Here is a 5,152-nt window from a genome sequence, read left to right on the forward strand (position 1 = left end):
TTTTATGGGTCCATGAAGATATACAGGGTTTTAATAGCTGAGAAACTGCCAGATGCTAACTACTTAAGATTTGTCTCCATGATATCCCTTGGTTTGTGCCCATTGAGCACTGTCCACTTTCTCCCCCTCATACCACATCTGGAAATGTGACAGTGAAACTATACCTTCCTCAGCAGCTCTTGAGATCTCTGCATAGAGGCATGGGAGACATACTTGCTGATCTTTCCACACAGTTTCACCGACCTCTTGATGAAAACTGACAAAATGAGACGTTCAGGAACCACTTTAGGTCAAGATTAAAAAAAAAAAAAAGAACTAAAAGCCCCTCTAAACTTGTACTTATACATGCATACATAAACCTGCCACATGCAAACTGGAGAGGTGCACAGCTTCCTAACTAGCAAACAATGGTGAGCAAAGCAAGCAAATGCAATTTGGATGACCCAAATGCAGCCACTTTGAAAATATAGCTGATGAATGCTTTCCACTTGGGACCTGTATGTTTCATAAGGTTCTTCCCTTGCTATTACTGTTTAGTTCCAGAACTAGTGTGACTAAGGTAGGATTGAGCTTGTGCTAGTCACTGACATTAAATTCACACCAGTTTTGCTTATATCCTCCCTTATTCCCTGCAGCTGCCTTCTTAAAGCAGCACTAATATTCTAACTCACAGATGTTTCTCCCTGTTCCATGACACAGTTGTTTTTCAAGTGCCACCTTAGAACAGATGTTGCCATGTGTTTACCATTTTTTTCTATGGATGCTTTTCCTTCAAAAATAGCAGATTTCATTGCTGCCATTGTTCTTTTAATCCAGAGATAAAAATCCCACCTGTATAATCAGGTTTATTTTCAGGATGCTTGACAATCTCACATAGAGAGCAGTCTGATCCTACACAGGACTGAGCACCTGCTAAGCCTTCACTTCCTGAATGCATTTAAGTATATTGCAGGACTAGGCCCAAGGAGCAATGAGTAGTTCACCAAATCTTTAACAACAGGGCTTTGTTTTCCTCTCAGTCAGTTGTCTTCTCATATGATAGCACCACATCATTGTCTTCATCATAAGATAAGTGGGTCAGACTCTTAGTCTAGGGGCAGAAGTTACACATAAACCGGTTTCAGTCATCAGAAACTGGTTTAAACCTGTAACAGAACAGAAGCTCACTGCACACCAACCAGTTTCAAAATGGCTGAAACTGGTTTAAGATTAACCTGGCTGAATGTAGTATCAGACTTAACTGATTTCAGTTAAACTGTTTTATGAAACTTCTGTCCCAGACCCCTTCCTGGTTCAAGTTAAATCACAGTTTCCCAGCCCTAGCCTCGTCCGGCCTTTGCTGTCTCCTCCAGACAGCAGGGCTGGCTCTGCCCCTCTGCTCCCTAGCCAGAGCAGTGAGGGCTGGCTGACAAGGGGGTGGGGATGGGGCAGCCTCTACCAGATTATTTTTTGCTTGAAGCTGGAGCAGAGAGGGCAGGGGCATAGGGCAGGGCTCAGGGAGGGTGGTGGGAAGAAAACAGCCTGAGAGGGACTGCCTCTCTATCTCTGCTCATGAAAGGCATCTGCTGTGCAGAGGCTTCCCTCTCATTCAACCCAACTCTCTGGCATGTAGCCAGCATGGGCTGTGTGTTCACTTCCTCTTTCTGCTGTCTCCAAGGCCTCTGGGATTTGCAGTCCAGACCCAGAGCAGCAGGACTCTGCAGGGTTGATCATCACTTCCTCTTCCTGCTTCCAGGTGCCTCTGGGATTTGTGTTCCATGATCACAGTCAGCAGGATTCCACAGAATTATTCTCTTCTGCTCAATACATGCTCGCTTCAGAGAAAGGACTATTCTTGTTCAAGCTTTTATGAATTTAATGACACTTCTTTCCCCCCCCACACTCCCTCCTAAGCCTAGCAGGCACTGCCCCACCTACCTAGGCAGACCTTCCAGCTTGCTCTGGACTGAGGCTTGGCCATGCCCCCTCAACTCAAGCAGTGAGGTGGGGAAAGCCTTGGAGCTGGCAGGCTGGGAAGTGTGCTCTAGCACTCTCTGGCTTCTGGCGTGAGCTACTGAAGGCATGTGCCTGCATTTTCTGAACCAAAAGTGAATATCTGTTCACTTGCTTGCCAGTTCAATCTCTGCATCCTAGACTAACCTGCAAAGACTGAATCAACTCAGCCTCAGACTTTTTGACTGTCTTTACTTAGCCTTAAAGGTATTTAGGCACTTAAAGATTCAGATGAGTACCTAAAAAGATTTTTCATAGGGGTTTGAGGAGTCTAGAAGTCTTAAACCAGTGAAATCATGTCAGGCACCAAGGTGGAGAACAAGATAAACCTTATATCACTTTTGCACTTCTTCATGACCTGTACTCTGTTCAGATCTGCCAAATACCAGGACAAGCCATTTGTTTCTTTTCACTAAGAAATCAGCTGTTAATCCGGTATTAAATTATATGTTTTTTTCCAGATTTGCATCTCACTTCTTAATGGTCAAAAAACTTTTCAGGTTGACATCACAAGTTATTTGCCTGCATTCTAGCTATTGCCCTCATTTCTAAATGTAGCATGCCGGTTGGTGAAGGGGGACAGGAATCTTTTTTAACTTATCCTCTCCTCTGAAATTCTGTAATGAATATTTCCTTTTGTCTTAAAAAAAGTAGCATCTGAAGTGAAGGCAATGACACAAAATGCATGTAAGTGCTATATACCAAGGAGAGAACTACTGTTTCTAACGATATGATATGTAAATAGATAGTCACTAAGGATGCATACAGATGTTAAAGAATATGGTGCTTTCAGCTCAGAACACCCTCTCACTGAGCACAGTGCATGTCCAGAGGAGGCATCACATTAGTTTGACCCAGCTTGCCCAATATCTGTATAGATTGGGCACTTCAGCAGGGCTTTTTGGTGCTTTTATCTAATAGCTGATTAAATTAGCTATTAGATAAAAGTGTCCAAAAGCCCCCATGAAGTGTCCCATCTATACAGATACTGAGAAGCCAGGTCAATCTAACATGCTTCCTCTTCCAGTAACGTGCTGTGTTGGATGGTTTTTTTTACCCATGTCTGTCAGCACCCTAAGTCTATATTAAAGTGTGGCTTTGAATAGAGATTCACCTGGAATCCTATCTTAAATTCTGAAATTCAGCCTCGCTAGAAAATTGTTCAGATTCTTAGCTAACTTGGCCTTTGGGTCAGACCCGTTGGCCCTCGGAGGTTATTTGTCCTCATTCCGTACACTTGCAGTCTGTATTTTAACATTATCTTTTTGTCACTATGAACAAAGTTAACTTTAAAAAGTCAGCTATGAATATCATCACGGAGACTAACTTTTATCTTAACCCTCTAGGTCAACAGTATTAAAAAAGAGCATTCAGAATAAGTTTTTTTAACCTTTCCAGACTATGTGAATTCCCTTTATTTTTAAACCAAAAAAATTAATCATTTTATAAAGAAAAAGTAATTATTTTCAGAATAGATTTAATTACTAAGATGTTATTACAGAAAATTGGAATATCAGCCTTTAATTACAATTATCAAAAGAAGGTCTTCTATATGCAGGGCTATTTTTTTCATAATGTTATTATGACAATTGCAAGTTATTAGCAAAATATTGTAGGAAAAGTAATATCCTAGTCTGGTGTGTTTTGTGGGGTGATGAGGTTGACCACTAGTATTGCTTCTTAGTAATAATATGCTCAGTAAATGATCAAATATAATATACGTGACAGGATCATTTATTGCTCCCTTCACTGTTCAGCTTTAAATCCCACTGTGGCTGAATGCCATTTCCTTTTAATTGGTATTCAGTCAGATTATAGAATTAGCTACGTGGTGCACCCCTCTTAGCCAGGTATATTATTTCAATTTGGATTTTACCAGGCTGCAGAAAACTCATGAAAATGCAGATTGAGAGGCTTATCAGCTGAAATAAATAAATAAAATTAGGGGGATGTAGCTTATCTCTGTACAGCTCAGCATGGCCTAGAAGCTTGTGACAGGATGCCTATATACCAGCTGGAGCAAATTTTGCATCAGTTTTAAATTACAACTCATCCGAAAGAGACAAGAAATCCTGGGCAGGCTGGTTCAGATCTGTGGCTAGTAATCTGTAAGATAACACTAGTTTCTCAAAGGGAAATGCATGCACCATTAACACTTAATACTCTATTTCTAAATAATAGTGCACTTAGTACACAGCTTTAGCCACCTGATTATTTAAACTTGTGTATTTTACAGTCTAACTGAATGTTTATTTTGAGCTTTTAAGAAAAAAAAAATAAAGGACTTGCTGTAAGTTAATCTATCTACACATTTGAATCAGGCATATCACAGCAAAGTCAAATGCCTGTACTCCATCCTTCCCTCTCCCCCCACCTTCACCCCACACATACAGACAAAGACTAACCTCTTTATTTTTACCTAGGAGCCCCAAAACATATACATAAAAGCAATTCTATTCAATAATTTTGCTGCGTGTCCTTGTAAGTAGTGTGTCCATGTATTTCAGCATTAAGTATATGAATGTGGTGCAGTTAAATTTTCTATGCAATTCATTGTTTAAAATTCTTTAGGATTAACTAGATAACATCTATTAAGCATGTTAAGAGGGCAAGCACCATTCACATGATGATTTACTGTCAGCAAAAACTGCCATTTCGGGGCCCTCTTGTATTTCAGCGCATCCTACCATGAGGGTAAGGGAGTCAGGGAGGAGTGGAGATAAGGAGCACTACATGACTTGCTTCTCAAAGGAGATTTACTCTAGAGATTATGGGTGAAGAATGTTTTCATAGACACCCCATGCAAACTATATACCCTCTCCTCCTTATTGTTCCCTACTGTTGCATTTTATTGGTCCCCCGGCCTTGTAGCTTGCGTTGGTACATCCCACTTAAGTTTCAGCCTTTGGGGGAAGGAGAAGCCATTAGGATTGGGGCAGCAAAAGAAAAGAAAAAATGCAAAGAGAATGAACAACACGATGAGGAAAGCACTTATAAAACAGCCTGCAGACCAAAAGAGAGAAGAAAGAGAGGAATAAGGAGAGCGAGAAATAACAGTACAGGCAATATTAACAATAGTACTATCCATCTCCAATGTATGGCATAGGGTTGTGGATATGTTCTACCCCTCCCCCCCACCCGCTCTCCCAGCCCCGTCAAT

The sequence above is a fragment of the Gavialis gangeticus genome, unplaced genomic scaffold (genome assembly GCF_001723915.1).
Source record: "Gavialis gangeticus isolate Ggan-Ray unplaced genomic scaffold, GavGan_comp1, whole genome shotgun sequence".
Taxonomy (NCBI): Eukaryota; Metazoa; Chordata; order Crocodylia; family Gavialidae; genus Gavialis; species Gavialis gangeticus.